Here is an 18,218-nt window from a genome sequence, read left to right on the forward strand (position 1 = left end):
TGGAATGCTGCGTCGTCACTAAACGCTAAGCGTGGAAGAAAACTGTCATTCACCACCTTGCTAAGAACGAAATTACATTACTCCACACGTTGTTGTTTGTCAACTTCACGAAGAGCTTCCAGTAGCTGAATTTTGTGTGGTTTCATGTATAAACGTAACACACGTCAGACGGACATCGGAGCCAATGTTGAGCTAAGGAGCTGCACGGTGAACGGATTTCTGGCGGATGCGTTCAACGTGTATGTAAAATGTCTCCCTACTACTTCTCAAAGGAACCAGTTGGCTTCACTAGGATCACAGGGTGCGTAACCGCATAATGACCCCAGTTTCGGTGTGGGCAACAGTCGGCTAAGATCGCTGTTGGTTTTGTCTCCGTGCGTTAATCAAATCAGATCAATGTAGAAGACAAAAATTATTCATGAAAGCAATCCCACACAAATGGCACATTCAAGGGCACGGTTATACCCACAGCTTCATACGTCAGCAAGAAAGTATTTATTGTAATGCCTACATCAGTAATTACGTCCAGTTACGAAAGTAATGAGCAACGAATACTTAGTAAAGGCATGAATCAGGGCAATCCCGAATACGTACGGTACAAAATTTAGTCGTTACTTTTACTGCCCTACTTATCACAGTATCTCACAGGTTACGGATATCCTCCTGACAGTTTATAAAAGGAATGTGGAAGACAACAGCAAACCTAGGACTCTGCCCAAGGCAACTATATGGGAGTCCTGTACTGTTTCCAATGCTCACTAAACGGGTATCGAACAAGGTGTTACCAAGTCGTCATAAATATGAATAAATGTCTTTATCAATGAAAAGTATAAACTATGGATGTTAATAATATTACTAATACTATAGAACATTCACAGTTTGAGTTTTACAACGATGAATATGAACTTTTTAACCACGCAGCGCCGGAAGACCCTCGGCTATTTTGAAGCATTGCTCCACCTGTTACCCTGTGCTTATCGCTCTATTTATCCATACCTCCAACATTCAACGTTATGTAGAGTCCATTTTTATGTCCTAATTTTAGCATGCCTATACATGTTTTTTTCGTCTACAATGTCTTCCTATGTCAGTTTAGTTAATCCTGAATCACATAGCACACTTTACAACAATCTTTCCCTATTTTGACGAAGATCTTTCACAGATTTTTTTCCTCTCATGTTTAAATATTCTACCTCCTTACTTAATTTACTAAGGTTCCCTGTTGCACCACATTCTGAGTACCTCCATTTTCTCCGTATGGAATTTGGGAACGTTGCACCACTGAGTGATTCCGTCGGTTGGACGCGTACTTTGAACCTGATAAGCCTCTGGATGCTTTTAGAAAGTAGCGAGCTGTGTTTTATCTCCGTTTTCAGCGTCTCTATTTTTTTGCCTCCAGCGACCATTTCCAACAACTCGAACTCTTAAACATTGTCAACAGATCTGAACACTGAATTTAGCGTACGCTGCATGGAAACGAGCCACTGAACTGTAATTAAGAATGCCTTTCCAATTAAGAAGATTGAACTAGCCATCTGATTCCCTCAGCTGGTTATTCTATTCAGTCTTAATCTCTGGTTGGGACCTCGGAACCTGCACTTTCGGTCTCCGCGGAAACCGGTTCCTGAGTTGCTGGCCCCATGTCTGTTTTTATTGGTCGACGCTTGCTCTCCAGCTCAGAGGCAATTAAAATAAAGAAACTACAATGATCTAGTTCCACTGTAATTAAATACTGTATATTTGTTTTACTTTGTTGATACTTTATCTTGACTAAATATTAGTTCACGCAAACGTTTTGCGCAATAATGGACGACTACTAAAGTTTACAAAGAACTGTCAAACATAATGAATTTATGTTAAAATTACTAATATGTCACTATTAGTAACTTGCCGAAAGACACACTATAAGTATTACGTGTTGTTGTTGTTGTGCTCTTCAGTCCCGAGACTGGTTTGATGCAGCTCTCCATGCTACTCTATCCTGTGCAAGCTTCTTCATCTCCCAGTACCTACTGCAACCTACATCCTTCTGTATCTGTTCAGTGTATTCATCTCTTGCTCTCCCTCTACGATTTTACACTCCACGTTGACCTCCAGTACCAAATTGGTGATCCCTTGATGCCTCAGAAGATGTCCTACCAACCGATCCCTTCTTCTAGTCAAGTTGTGCCACAAACTTCTCCCCAATCCTATTCAATACCTATTCATTAGTTATATGATCTACCCATCTAATCTTCAGAATTCTTCTGTAGCACCACATTTCGAAAGCTTCTATTCTCTTCTTGTCTAAACTATTTATCGTCCATGTTTCACTTCCATACATGGCTACACTCCATACAAATACTTTCAGAAACGACTTCCTGACACTTAAATCTATACTCGATATTAACAAATTTCTCTTCTTCAGAAACGCTTTCCTTTCCATTGCCAGTCTACATTTTATATCCTCTCTAATCGGCTATCATCAGTTTTTTTGCTCCCCAAACAGCAAAACTGCTTTACTACTGTAAGTGTCTCATTTCCTAATCTAATTCCCCCAGCATCACCCGACTTAATTCGACTACATTCCATGATCCTCGTTTTGCTTTTGTTGATGTTCATCTTATATCCTCCTTTCAAGACACTATCCATTCCGTTCAACTGCTCTTCTAAGTCCTTTGCTGTCTCTGACAGAATTACAATGTCATTGGCGAGCCTGAAAGTTTTTATTTCTTCTCCATAGATTTTAATACCTACTCCGAATTTTTCTTTTGTTTCCTTCACTGCTTGCTCAATATACAGATTGAATAACATCGGGGAGAGGCTACAACCCTGTCTCACTCCCTTCCCAACCACTGCTTCCCTTTCATGTCCCTCGACTCTTATAACTGCCATGTAATACATTTTGTTGGGACTGGATCTAGGCCGCGAAGTGGATGTGGAAGTATATGGATACAGTCAAGGCAAAGAATCTCCATACTGAGGGAGCAGATGCAGAAATCCTGCATAACAGCTCTTGGCAAGGTCCTAGTGGAGGTTATTTGCTACTGTCTTCCTCCGACCTGTTAGGAAGTGTCAAGTGGTAGGCCTATCTGCTTCTTGTGAATGACCATAATGAATGCTTGGACAGTGAAGTGATGGGTTTGTGTTGTTATGAGAGAAGGGAAGGGACGGGGTTAAATATGGTGCCGGCACACAGCCCTCGCCTCTTGGATGGCACCACCGTGCTCCTCTGAGAAATGCATCACCACCAACAGTGTCGCCTGCCCTGACTTCACGAGACACTACAGGGAGATTGGGAACTAAATCCAGGACATTAGCGCAAAGACTGGTGGCGATCAGGAACTTTACATCACCACCTCTCCTCGCCTTGCGGGACAAATACGGGCAGTGAAAATGTACCGCCACCAGGATTCGAACCGACTTACCTCCGAGCCGAAAGCCACTGCACACGCCTGCGAGCGACCTGGGCAACAAAGGCGGGTATATGTATATTAATCTTGTTGAATGCAAATATCGTGTGACTAGGGCCTCCCATCGGGTACACCGTTCGCCGGGTGCAAGTCTTCGATTTGACGCCACTTCGGCGACTTGCGCGTCGATGGGGATGAAATAATGATGATTAGGACAACACAACACTCAGTCCCTGAGCGGAGAAAATCTCTGACTCAGCCGGGAATGGAATCCGGGCCCTTAGAATTGACATTCTGTCGCGCTGACCACTCAGCTACCGGGGGCGGACTATTAATCTTGTTGAATTGCCTTTGTTTTGCCGCCGTGAGAGCAGGGGAGTAGACATGGCGGAACAAGATTCCGTATAGGAACATCTTTTCTGTCTCTCCGCGAATCCTTCGGAAAGATTAATACGGCAAAAGAAACAGAACTGATCGCATTGGTATGGAACTGTTTACTGTGGTGCATCATTATGCGAATTTTTTCGCCCTTCAACTGGGTCCTCACCCTACGAAAGTTTGACTGCATCTATCAACTCAGTGACAGCGGACGCGAAATTTTCTGGCGACGTGTTCTTACACGCGCTTGGAAAAGTCGTGACGTAGTCTATCACAAGAAATAAATAATAAAATATCTGTAACCTACGTCTTATCCTAAACCACTCTGCATTCAAGAGGAGATAATGGCTTTCTTATCATCAGGGTAGCTTCCCTCTCCGTATATCCCACCCATTTTCTTTCTGCCCAACAATGAACCAGTATCTCCGACGTATTAATGACGAGCCATACTTTTCTCGCCTTTATCTATTTCTTTCCACCTAATCTGCTGATATTACTCCATCATTTCTCGCTCTTCCTGTGTCAGGTGAACTTCTCTACATTTGATTCCTTCTGTGCTCGTGATATACATTTCTGCTATTTTCACTATCTTTGACAAAATCGCAGTGAGAAAAATTGCTTTTCACAACTTTGATAACACTGAATTTTTTTAAATTCCGTGTATTCCTCGTTATATGTATTATTGTCTTTATTTTTCCCAACAAAGTTTATGTTACTGAATTCAGTCAAGTTTAGTACAGGTTTCTTCCAGCTTCCTCAGGAATAGACCTGGTGACTTAAGTGTTTTACAATAATTTACGCAAAAGATGAGGGCTATGAATAATTGTGTCTTGTGTATTTCATTGGTTCAAATGGCTCTGAGCACTATGGGACTTAACTGCTGAGGTCATCAGTCCCCTACAACTTAGAACTACTTAAACCTAACTAACCTAAGGACATCACACACATTCATGCCCGAGGCAGGATTCGAACCTGCGACCGTAGCGGTCGCGCGGTTCCAGACTGTAGCGCCTAGAACAGCTCGGCCACTCCGGCCGGCGTATTTCAAGCTCTTCAGGTTATGTGATCTCAGAGTGTCGACAATAAAGTGGATGACATCGATTTTAACATTCCACATTCGAACGATCTCGATAATCAGATCTTTACATCTCTTTTTCTTCTAACCTGGCATACCATTAATATTCCCATTACATAGGACTGATGCATTGATAGCGAGCATAAATTTTTATCTAGGTCAGGGCTTCCTAACCTTTTCAGCTGGTGGACCCCTTCTTCAGTCGAAAATCCATGGCGGACCCCTAGTCAGTCAAGAGCACAGTAACTTTAAATTTCAGAGCGAAACCGATGGGAACTGGGGTTTCTTAATGCAAGTTCCATGTTCCCATCCCAACGACCCACCACCTCCCCCCCCCACCCCCCCTCCCCACACACACTGAAGGTATCAATAGTCTTTGGTTTAGGGATGAATGAAAACAACTTGAAGGTCAAAAATCGACTTATGAAATAGGTAGTGCACTGACAAAGCAAGTTTAACATTTAATGATGCCTGGGGCCGCATACGTGCCAGCGACCGCTGTGATTGGTCGACAAAGCTCGCTCCGCGCATGCGCAAAAGGTTACAGTGCATCTACCGCCGTGAGCCGGCGCACAAACGACCCCCGTATTGTTGCGAAACAGTCGATCAGAGAAGCTGCATTCACCGGCACTAAACTGTGTATGCGTTCTCACGTAGGAACCGCAAAGGCTGCTTGGGAATACGACCTGAAGTAAAATTACACATGTTTTTCACACACAAAAAAAATAGTGATGAATTTGATTTTCACATTTTTATTAAATAATTTTACTCATTATTTTACACGATTTGGTGAAGGATGGCCGGAAGCCCTGATCTAGGTGACACACAAAATTGTCAGAGTTGTTAGCTGCAACCGTTTGGTCAGAAAGTAATTGTTGGTCATATTGGATGCCAATTGCATCCAAAGTTGTTGTGACCACTTTAGCCACCTGGTTATACTATTTTCTGGAGAGATCTGGTGCTCCTAGAGCACAACATATTTGCCAATGAAGGTATGAGCACTTTTTATTGGGAGACATACATTGTTTGCCAATATAAGAGAGCTTGATATCATATGTCCTTTGGTCTTAGAGTGCAGTCAGAAAAGCTGACTTCTGTCGTCTTGAGTGGTTCCCTTTACAACTTTTTCATAGTTCTTCATCCTCTAGACCTGATCTTGGGCAGATACTATTAGAGTTTCTGATTCAACCCTCGCTCTACCCCTTCTAAGCCACAGAGATTGGCACAGGAGAGGAATTCGTGGTGGCCCGCAACAAAAGTCAGAAGACACAAAAGAGAGCTACAGGTGTGTCTGATCTCTGTAAATACACTACTGGCCATTAAAATTGCTACACCACGAAGATGACGTGCTACAGACGCGAAATTTAACCGACAGGAAAAAGATGCTGTGATATGCAAATGATTAGCTTTTCAGAGCATTCACGCAAGGTTGGCGCCGTTGGCGACACCTACAACGTGTTGACATGAGGAAAGTTTCCAACCGATTTCTCATACACAAACAGCAGTTACAACAGTTGACCGGCGTTTCCTGGTGAAACGTTGTTGTGATGCCTCTTGTAAGGAGAAGAAATGCGTACCATCACGTTTCCGACTTTGATATCGTATCGCGACATTGCTGCTCGCGTTGGTCGAGATCCAATGACTGTTAGCAGAATATGGAATCGGTGGTTCAGGAGGGTAATACGGAACGCAGTGCTGGATCCCAACGGCCTCGTAACACTAGCAGTCGAGATGACAAGCTTCTTATCCGCATGGCTCTAACGTATCGTGCAGCCACGTCTCGATCCCTGAGTCAACAGATGGGGACGTTTGCAAGACAACAACCATCTGCACGAACAGTTCGACGACGTTTGCAGCAGCATGGACTATCAGCTCGGAGACCACGGCTGCGGTTACCCTTGACGCTGCATCACAGACAGGAGCGCCTGCGATGGTGTACTCAACGACGAACCGGGTGCGCGAATGGCAAAACGTCATTTTTTCGGATGAATCCAGATTCTGTTTACAGAATCGTGATGGTCGCATCCGTGTTTGGCGACATCGCGGTGAACGCACATTGGAAGCGTGTATTCGTCATCGCCATACTGGCGTAGCACCCGGCGTGATGGTATGGGATGCCACTGGTTACACGTCTCGGTCACCTCTTGTTCGCATTGACGGCACTTTGAACAGTAGACGTTACATTTCAGATGTGTTACGACCCGTGGCTCTACTCTTCATTCGATCCCTGGGAAACCCTACATTTCAGCAGGATAATGGACGACCGCATGTTGCAGGTCCTGTACGGGCCTTTCTGGATACAGAAAATGTTCGACTGCTGCCCTGGCCAGCACATTCTCCAGATATCTCACCAACTGAAAACGTCTGGTCAATGGTGGCCGAGCAACTGGCTCGTCACAATACGCCAGTCACTGCTCTTGATGAACTGTGGTATCGTGTTGAGGCTGCATGGGCAGCTGTAGCTGTACACGCCATCAAGCTCTGTTTGACTCAATGCCCAGTCGTATCGAGGCCGTTATTACGGCCAGAGGTGGTTGGTCTGGGTACTGATTTCTCAGGATCTATGCACCCATATTGCGTGAAAATGTAATCACATGTCAGTTCTAGTGTAACATATTTGTCCAATGAATACCCGTTTATCATTTGCATTTCTTCTTGGTGTAGCAATTTTAATGGTCAGTAGCGTATGTTAAATTTGCTACAAACAGATATGAAAATCTTGTGCGTGGTACTGAAAGGCGTTACGGGTTGCATAAGACCCATTGGTTGGGGCAGTTGAATCCTCCTGCATATAATGACCTACAAATTTAATCACGTAATGGTTTTTCCAGACTGTACGTGAGCAACAAATAATATTTATTTGTGGGCTTACACTCTTGGTGTTGCATTTTTAATGAGCAGCAGTGTAATATTCTATTTTTTAAATCATTTGTGCTACATTTTGTGTCAAAAGCAAACAATGTTTTGATCACTAATATTCAGCATGTCAGTGGAGACAGTGGACGATGTATAGAAACCTGTGGCAGCCCTCTTGTCCCCGGCCCCCTTCCGTCACACTTTGTTTTACAGAATACTGATTATTATTATTTTCCAAAGTTCTTAAGTTCCTATCAGCAATTAGCGCATCACATGCATTCTCTACCTCTCATCAGTTCTTCCTTAACAGTAGAAAAGTTGGGAAGATTTTCGAAGAAATTTTTCTCCCCACGGTGTTTCTCTGCTACTGCAAGTACTGTATGTGTTGCAGCGGCTGCGACGCGCGGTAGCCACCGCCTCAGTTGGAGAGCCGGTCCCACCACTTGGGAAGGCGGACGACCTCCAAGCCACGCAGTAGGCGCTAGTCGCCCGCCACCGGTGCCAGCCGCCTTACCTTTTTCCCACTAACACTTTTTGTATACTTATAGCCATGTACATAACTAATATAAGCCGCTGAAAGGTTCCGCGTTTGATACTAGCGACCGGCGGCTATATGTAGGTGTAGCTCCGTGGCTCATAGGGCCCTTATGTGTTTCGATCTTTCTAGTGCTACATTTTGCATCGATGTAAAGCCCAACCGTTTATAACACTACTGTCCGCTACTGATATACCATAACCCTACAGTTGGGGGCAGTTCGTACAGTAAAATTATTTTTATTCAAGCAATTATAGTATAAAGAAGCAGAGCAGTGTTACCCTCTGAGAGGAATTTCGTTATATTGACCCTGTTGTATCTAACGGAGGTGGCTTTCGGGAGTGAAAGTCAAAATTACATAGATATTTAAACAGTGTCAAACAATAATTTACTTATCCACACTGTTCAAAGAATAAAGAAAATGGACGCCAGCCTAATTAGGCAGGAGAATGATTAACATTCTTGTTTAAGAAAGCAGGTATGAGTAACTTTAACGGACAGACACAACCTATATTTTGCCACACGCGAGTGCAATGAACTCTGACACCTGAATATGTTAACGTTAAGTTTGGAGTTGACAGCTAGAGCAGAACAAACTATTTGCATAAATATAACAGATAACGATACACACTACTACCTTCAGGCCGTAGTCAAACTGAGTGGTTTCAATAATATTACTATTACAATGCACTTTAGAATCAAGAATTGGACATAGGTTTAATATGACTTTTCGAACATATTCCTATCTGACATGAAATACAGATATGGTGTACAGCAAAATTAGTTATTGCACATAGATTAAGTCTCTCACTACTAAACACCTTTTTATTTAGAATGAAAATTAAATGGAATTCACTAACAGATTACTTCTCACTGTCTTTTGAATAAAGAAGTTACTGTTTTCATAGATAGTTGTCTTTCTATTAATTTTTATGTAGCATGAGCATAATAGACAAACTGTGCATCCTGTTACAGCATTAATATGCACTTTTAATACACAAGAGGAACCCTATATTGTACAGGATTTGACTTCAATAGCAAGAGTAATTTAAACTTTCTATAGTTACGTAACTATGTGCCTTTGAACTAATTTCAATGGAGGGGGGGGGGCCTTAATCTTGACCACTGTAGCAGGCCAAACTAAACACACTTTCATTACATCAGTGAAACACGTAGCAAGCAAGAACTCTCAACAGTTGCAGTTCTGAACTTTTACTGCAGCGAAACACAAATTTGAGATATTTTTAAGATCCTTTCAACAAACAATATTAATTTTAGTACACTCTATTGCCATATTAATTTTAATATGCCTTCAATAAAGGACACTCGGTAAACACTTTAGCGTGAAAGGGACCCTAAGATGATATGTGACTGAGGATAAACCACGGTAGGTGCAAGAGTTCAGTCAAATTTTACCTTATATTTGGGTACACCGTGACATCCTATGAGCTGATCCTTCACTGTACATTACTATAGTGTTCCATTACAGTGATTGCGCAATGTGGTGGCGATTGAATGTTGATAGGTGGATTTGCAGGTAGAATTGCTGGACTCTGTCATTTCTTGGTGGCGATGATAGATACCAATTCCAGTTCCAGCTCTTTTCCATCAATCCGAGGCATTCGGAAGCGTCAGGAAAAGCCCCTCTCTCGGAACCAGCACAATACACAACTTTTACATGAGCAGTTGATAGTTTGGTAGCTCGTCCCTGACTGACTCTTGGTTCCACCTTTTCTACCTAGGCCAACCACAATTTGCCCGCACTACACAGTTCCGTTCCCGAGGGGAACCACAACATCTTTCACATACAAAATAACTAATAACCGTAAGTGAGGATCAGCAATTACATAATAACAACCAAACATATTAATTAAAACAGAACATTTGCACATATTGACATTTCTACAAAAAAATATTTAAACAAAATTGATCAACCTCACAGATAACCGAAGATATTATGTGAGGAATACGAAACATCATTTGCTCATATCGTGCTCTAACAACCCTACCACAACAAAGGTCAGCATTTTAATAACGATTGTGGTGTTGCTCACGCTGCTAAATACTGCATTTTCGGGCAACAACAGTCATATTATGTGGCAGGTGTCATTAGAGCACAGTTAATAAAGTCATTTCACGTAACAATCAAAAAACTAGGCACTCATCTTTTCGTGTTTCCAACGCTGGTCTCGTCGTAAAATCATGGCTCAATCGTTGAAAATCTAGGTGGTTATGATTCCAAGCTCGGATGCAAGGAGGCCTAGGTTTTATTTTGCTAAATTCAAAAGTTTTTGTAGATGCACTTCACAAACCATCCTTGAAGATTACGCTTTTACTGGACAATGGTGATGTAAAAAAAAATAATCAGCACTCCGAAATTAATTTACACTTCCTTTTAATTGGTTTTATTGCAATATCACGCGACACACTAAACATCGCTTCACAATACAAAACATACTTGAAAACATCTTCCTCACAGTCACTGTTAAAGTTCACATTTTTTAAGCTGACGACAATATTCGCCTTTCCAACATAACGTCCACGACTTGACTTTCTCAAGGTCCGACTCTCTAACAAGTTAACAACCAACTAACTATCGCTTACGCGCCCAAAAATCAGAGTTACAAGTACGTCAAAGATCATAGTGACAAAAGAAAGAATACACATAAGAATAATATCATTGCAATATAAACATATCGATGTATCACAAATGAAGTCCGCCCCCGGTAGCTGAGTGGTCAGCGTGACGGACTGTCAATCCTAAGGGCCCGTCCGCTTAGGGACTGGGTGTTGTGTTGTCCTAATCATCATAATTTCATACCCATCGACGCACAAGTCGCCGAAGTGGCGTCAAATCGAAAGACCTGCACCAGGCGAACGGTCTACCGACGGGAGGCCCTAGCCACACGACATTTCATTTATCACAAATGAAATCAAATCTGAATGTTGTCTCAGAAATATGTTAACTACTTCACAGAAACACAGTAGAATATAGCTGGTGTCGAGAGTTTCAGGTGAGGTGCCGTAATGGTTGCGTAATTCAAGTACCATTACATTGCATATTACAGTACCGAATTAATCATTCGCTAATTACAGAGGTTCAACGATGGGATGTTGAACAAAATAGAAAAAAAATGAATCAAGAAAAGGTATGTAGTGTCTAAGCTATGGTGTTACACGTTGCCAGCTGAAAGGGCCACGACAGTACCAGCCAGGAAGGAATTACTTCTATTTTGCAGGAGATAAAATTTTTCTCAACTTTCAAGAAACCTGCAGTTCTTGTTGTCAGCTTTGATAAAGGGACAATTTTCTCCTTAAAAGAAATGGACATCAGTGTTTGAATAAAGAAAAAAATGTTACTACCGCAGTAGAAGTTTAGTTTGAAAGGTATTTGATTTGCAAGTGAACAAGAAAATGGATAACGAGACCAAGCCCCGAAGAAAAAGTGTGCACAGAGCAGGGTTGTACAGAAGGAGGGAGGCGAGCAAACGTAGACAATTGGGAGACTACGAATCTAAGCTCCGCGATTCGCCCCGCAGTCGGTCGTAGGACGTTGTCTGACACTCATCGCCTCATCTATTGGTTGCGAGAATCCACCTACGCTTCACGTTCTTCCTCTTACAGGTTTGCATTTTTGCTTATGTCTCTGAGAGACTTGAATTAGGACTAATATTCTAGCAATAGTGAAACTGCAACACGAAGGAGGACATGTAGTTGAAATAATCTTCATAATATATATCAAACAAATGACAATACACAAATGATAACAATTTCGGAACCATACAGGCCTCTGTAAAAACAAGCCTCTTCTGAAATCTGCAAACATAAACCTCGAGACCCGATAATGGTTCATGGAAATATACACTCCTTTTTTTTCCTGACATTTATCCCGTGTCTTCACGAAGTCGGCATCTCAGTTTTCGGATTTGGCAGTGTTATTGGCAAGAGGGTGCTCGGATGCCCTTCCTGCCGCCGCCATCCCTCCTCCCTCCACCCCCCACCCCCCCCCCCCACTCCGTCCTCCCGTGACGGAAATTACGCAAGCCAACTGTCTACGTCTAGCGTTAACTTTTGTGAAAGTGTGCTGGCGTGTTCTAAATATGTGTGTACCGTGTTGCTCAGTATTTGCCAAGTCGGAGGCCGGCCGGTGTGGCCGTGCGGTTAAAGGCGCTTCAGTCTGGAACCGCGTGACCGCTGCGGTCGCAGGTTCGAATCCTGCCTCGGGCATGGATGTGTGTGATGTCCTTAGGTTAGTTAGGTTTAATTAGTTCTAAGTTCTAGGCGACTGATGACCTCAGAAGTTGAGTCGCATAGTGCTCAGAGCCATTTGAACCAAGTCAGATGTGTAAAACGTTATAGCCTATGTCGGGATCGGCAAAGCAAAATTATATCCCCAGGCCGAATGTGAGTTAACAACATATTGACGAAAACATACAAACTTCTCCTGTACCTCTTTGGAGCTTAATTCTACAAAAACGAGAAATAGTTCTCAATCAAGACGCTGCCTTGAAGTAGGTGAGAGCCGCTAAGTCGGATGTACTGTCAGCCATGGAAGACTGAATCACAATTACTAGTATCACATGGTGCGCTAATTGTCTCTCATTGCACGGACACTACGACCCGTCACAATACTCAAGTCCTACAGGTTCCGCTGTGGTGTAGGCCACAATTACTGCTGGTAGCTCCACGTAGCACCGGAGGCGCAGCTCCAATGAGGATGGAGTCTCTGGCGTCGGAAAGCAGGCCGCTGTGATTCCAGAAGAAATTCTGACAGACGGATTGTTGTTTCTTAATCTGTTAACGTTGCTAAATCCTTACTCAACCGCAAGAAACCTGATTTCAGCTGCCTGGATCTTGCGAATGGTTCAAATGGCTCTAAGCACTATGGGACTTAACATCTGAGGTCATCAGTCCCACAGACTTAGAACTACTTAAACCTAACTAACCTAAGGACATCACACACATCCATGCCCGAGGCAGGATTCGAACCTGCGACCGTAGCAGCCGCGTGGTTCCTAAGCGCCTAGAACCGCTCGGTCATTGCGGCCGGCTCTGGATCTTACGTTCTTGTCGGTTGTAAATGATTTTAAAACTGAATTAAAACAGTGTTGACCACAATAAAAAAAAAATCATTGGCAGTGGTAAGCAGTTTCGGTCAAAATGTGATCATCCTCGGACCTATTACACCACGATGAGAGGCGTTGGCGGTGAACGGAGCAGATCGTGGATACATGACGCCAACTGCTCATTAGCTGATTTTAGCAGTTGTTGTTCGTGGATCTACGATACCTGCTCCCTTCACCACACCGCCTGCCATTATGGTGATCGTCGCATTTTGACCGAAACCGGTTATTCTTGCCAATTTATTTTTTCCGTCAAGACTGTTATTAATTCAACTTAAAAATATTTTATGAAGACCGCTAATATTGTCCACGAAAAATGTACTCAATAATCACAGGTTATTAATGACGCACGACTCACTTCCTTAGCGTAATGTTCGATCTTGCTGTATTTTAAATTTCATTCTTGTTACTTTTTTTGTCTTATTGTTACACACATGTCCAGTTTTGCTCCTTTCTGATATACCTCTTTGTCATATTCGTACGTGATATCACATCGCACATAATTAAAATGGCTGACCTCTTGTACTACTGTATTTTTCACAACTATTTTTGTTAAATGATAATTAATTGAAACCCTCAGCTGCCGACAGGTGTTGTTGATATACCTCGATGGGGACAGCTGAAAATGTGTCCCGACCGGGATTCGAACCCGGGATCTCCTGCTTACATGGCAGACGCTCTATCCATCTGAGCCACCGAGGACCCAGATGAAGAGCACGACTGCAGGGACTTATCCCTAGCACGCTTCCCGTGAGACCCACATTCTCAACTGTCCACAATCTACATACGTAACTGTACCTAATAGGCATTTGCCCATCCACTAATTACTCGCGCACACCAAGGTGACGATTCCCGTATAAGTTCGGCAACCTGTGCACATTCAATTAATTATCATTTATTCTAGAGTAGCTGCACGGTCATCAATGGTGTCTGTTCTTTCGGTACGGGTTACTATTTTCACATATACTATTTTTGTTTGTCATCCATCTCGGCATAAGACGTGATTACTAGTGTGATAACTGTCAAACACTTAAATCTAGTTTGAGGAAATTATGCTGAACTGTCATATAATGCCTGATATGAGCCATCGGCAAATTATTCTTGTATTATGATAATCTTCGGTCCAAGGCTGAACGCGTCGCATGTGAGAAGTTGCGACAGCGCAACAGGAGTTTCAAAGCGGGTCAGAGTCCATACGTCATCACCACGGGACATGTTAAAGAGTATTACAGATCCTGTGTCCTTCATTCAGGCAACTATTACGATTATCATTCTAACAGGCAGTCGTCTGATTTCGCACAACGCCACAGAAAACCGAATTGCGGTCCCGTATGACGAAAATAATGCAATGTTTGATGAATTAGAAAGAGCGAGATGAAGTGATAACGACAAAGGACTGGTATTCATAAGGAAAATAGCTCAAATCCCCGTCCAATTTACGAAACCTCGGGCTATTTCTTCCGAAAATACTTCCTCATTAGTAGAAAAAAATGTTTAAAATACTGGAAGTAAGTGGAATTCCCTTTCAGGCTACCTGAGTTAGACTTTACTCGCTTAATCTAAGTCCTTTCAGACGCTACTTCAATGCCAAGTTTAATATTCTTTACGACAGCTGTTTTGCGTTTATTGTCATTCTCAAGTAACATATAGTTTGATTTGACATCCACATTGCACCCATAATAACTATCATGTCTAATTCGGAGTTATTACATAACCTGTAGTAATTATAAAACGTGTGTAATACATTTTGACACTTATTTTATAGTTCGTTGACTATTAAGTACTATTTGACATTCATAGTAAAAGATCTATCAAATAAGTGTCAATACGTATTTCATACGTTTATAATCACTACATGCCATGTAATAACTACGACTTAGACAATGACAGTTTACTGTAGATTCAATATGGACGACAAATCAATCTAGACGTTACTTGAGAATGGCAATAAACCCGAAACAGCTATTGTAAAGAATATTTAACTTACTGCAGCTTGTTTGGATATTTCCTTCCAAAATGTCGTGCCATGGCGTATAGTATGCTGCGGGGTCTACTGAACGAAACAAGTTTCCTTCTTTGCCCATCATGTATTCCGTCTCTAATACTCTTATTCTCGACCCGATTGTCTAATATACTTCCCGTGTTGATAGCTTACGGAGTCACTACAGTATATCCTATTATACCCAATTAAATAACGTATCTGTAGTTATTTATGTACCCTGTATGTTTTTAAACTATTTAATTTCTTTTCACCAACGTGGAATATGTACTGCATACCAAATGTCTTCCCTCAAAATGAAGTAGGCTGCAATTTGGAGCTTTTGCGCTGGAGTGTTTGCAGATGCAATTATTGAGCTGTAGCACTCTCATTTGCAATGGACTGAAATACTAAAACATATTTTGCGAATAATTACATTTACAGTTTTTACCATCACTGAATACAACGATTATCTCGCATGGCAACATAAAATTTTTCTTTGTTGCAGGTGGAAACACAATACGTAAAGGAGCTGCCGCCACAGGTGTCCACGTGAAAATTTACGTCAGAGTGTAAGTAACGCATGACTGGTTGCTTCTAAAAGTGTGGTTGTTTGCAATATGGCTCCTCTGTCTCGTGTTCAGCGAATGAATACTGTTCTCCTTTTAATAGAGATTCATGTGGTCAACCACAAACCTCATAATTCAGTGGCTTTACTTCAAAGTCAGGATATGAATTTCTGTCTTGTTACATAATCAACTTGAGCTTCGTCGATTAACGTCACGCATGTTCCTGAAGGCTCGTTTTTTGTTTTAAACAAATTTCTCCTGCACGGAATGACTTATTGCAAAATATTATCCTATATGACGCCAAAGAAGGGTGTTTGTGACGTCTGAGAAGTTAGCTGGCAGAGCTTCTTATTGTTTGATAGAAGACGTTCGTTTACCAGACCCGGCATACACTGCCCATGTCTATATTTTCAATCATCATAAAGATTTTACACTTGAAAGACAAGTCATTTGATGCAGACGTGGGCAGTATACACTATGAGAGCAAAAGTATCCGTACAACCCCAAAAACATACGTTTTTCATATTAGATGCACTGTGATGCCCATTACAGGGATGTTATTGTCGTGCAACCACTCCGCCACAGGCCGTGCATTATGAACAGGTGCTCGATCTTGTTGAAACATGCAATCGCCATCCCCGAATTGCTCTTCAAAAGTATACACTATGAGAGCAAAAATTTCCGGACAACCCAAAAAACATACGTTTTCATAGTAGGTGCATTGTGCTGCCCCTACGCCAGGTAATCCATATCAGCGATCTCAGTGGTCATTAGACATCGTGAGAGAGCAGAATGGGGCACTCCGCGGAACTCACGGACTTCGAACGTGGTCAGGTGATTGGGTGTCACTTGTGTCGCATGTCTGTATGGGAGATTTCCACACTCCTAAACATCCATAGGTCCACTGTTTCTGGTGTGATAGTGAAGTGGAAACGTGAAGGGACACGTACAGCACAAAAGCGTACAGGCCACCTCGTCTGTTGACTGACAGAGACTACCGACATTTGTAGAGGGTCGTAATGTGTAATAGGCAGACATCTGTCAACGCTAACACACAGGAATACCAAACTGCATCACGATTCACTGCAAGTACTATGACAAGCGGGAGGTGAGAAAACTTGTATTTCTTGGTCGAGCGGCTGCTCGTAAGCCACACATCACGCCGATACATGTCAAACGACGCCTCCCTTGGTGTAAGGAGCATAAACATTGAGCGATTGAACAGTGGAAAAACGTTGTGTGGAGTGGAGAATCACGATACACAATGTGGCGATCCGATGGCAGGGTGTGGGTATGGCGAATGCCCGATGGACGTCATCTGTCAGCGAGTGTATTGCCAATAGTAAAACCCGGTCGAACAGAAGTATCCGGAGATACAGTGGCAGAGAATATGGAGAGCGGTCCCTCTCTTCCTATGGCAGCCGTAGACTTCCGGCGTAAGAAGTCACCCCTCATTCTGCCAACGGACTTGTCAAAGAGAGCGGAGGAGCGGACAGAGGTTCAGGGCACTCTCTTGTCCTTGGGGTGGGAAACTTCCCCTGAAGGCGAAAGAATCAGCAATGATCAGCGGCATGAGGATGTAGAAGGCAGTGGAAACCATTGATTTAAAGACACGAAACGTGTATCCACAGGACATTTGGCCTGTAATCGAAGAAGTGTCATTATGATCTCTCCATTGTCAAAAGATTCCGGAATAGTCCCCCATTCGGATCTGCGGGAGGGGACTGCCAAGGGGGAGGTTACCATGAGAAAAAGATTGAATAACCAACGAAAGGATAACGTACTAAGAATCGGGACGTGAAATGTCAGAAGCTTGAACGTGGTAGGGAAACTGGAAAATCTGAAAAGGGAAATGCAAAGGCTCAATCTAGATATAGCAGGGGTCAGTGAAGCGAAGTGGAAAGAAGACAAGGATTTCTGGTCAGATGAGTATAGGGTAATATCAACAGCAGTGTTACTGGGAACCCTTCAGTGTTAGGGTTGTTCCCATCAGAATCGACAGCAAATCAACACCGACAACGATAGCTCAGGTATACATGCCGACGTCGCAAGCTGAAGATGAAGAGATAAAGAAAGTGTATAAGGGTATTGAAAGCGTAATACAGTATGTAAAGGGATATGAAAATCTGATAGTTATGGGAGACTGGCATGCAATGGTAGGGGAAAGAGTAGAAGAAAAGGTTACAGGACAATATGGGCCTGGGACAAGGAATGGGAGAGGAGAGAGACTAATTGAGTTCTGTAACAAGTATCAGCTAGTAATACCGAATACTCTGTTCAGGAATCACAAGAGGAGGAGGTATACTTGGAAG

General features: G+C 42.7%; 1 protein-coding gene and 1 non-coding gene across 2 annotated transcripts in view; one reads left to right on the top strand and one right to left on the bottom strand.

Moving 5' to 3' along the window:
- The window catches only part of LOC124599816 (protein scarlet-like), a 327,851-nt gene that overhangs the window by 150,259 nt on the left and 159,374 nt on the right, over window positions 1-18,218 (top strand). Inside the window, exon 2 of the mRNA XM_047136109.1 lies at window positions 15,846-15,909. The gene's annotated coding sequence lies outside the window, so the exon portion shown is untranslated. The remainder of the gene's footprint in view (window positions 1-15,845; window positions 15,910-18,218) is intronic.
- Trnat-ugu lies at window positions 13,988-14,062 on the bottom strand. Its single transcript has one exon. It is a non-coding gene; the product is annotated as a tRNA-Thr (tRNA).

Source organism: Schistocerca americana, chromosome 1, assembly GCF_021461395.2.
Source record: "Schistocerca americana isolate TAMUIC-IGC-003095 chromosome 1, iqSchAmer2.1, whole genome shotgun sequence".
In the NCBI taxonomy this organism is placed as follows: domain Eukaryota; kingdom Metazoa; phylum Arthropoda; class Insecta; order Orthoptera; family Acrididae; genus Schistocerca; species Schistocerca americana.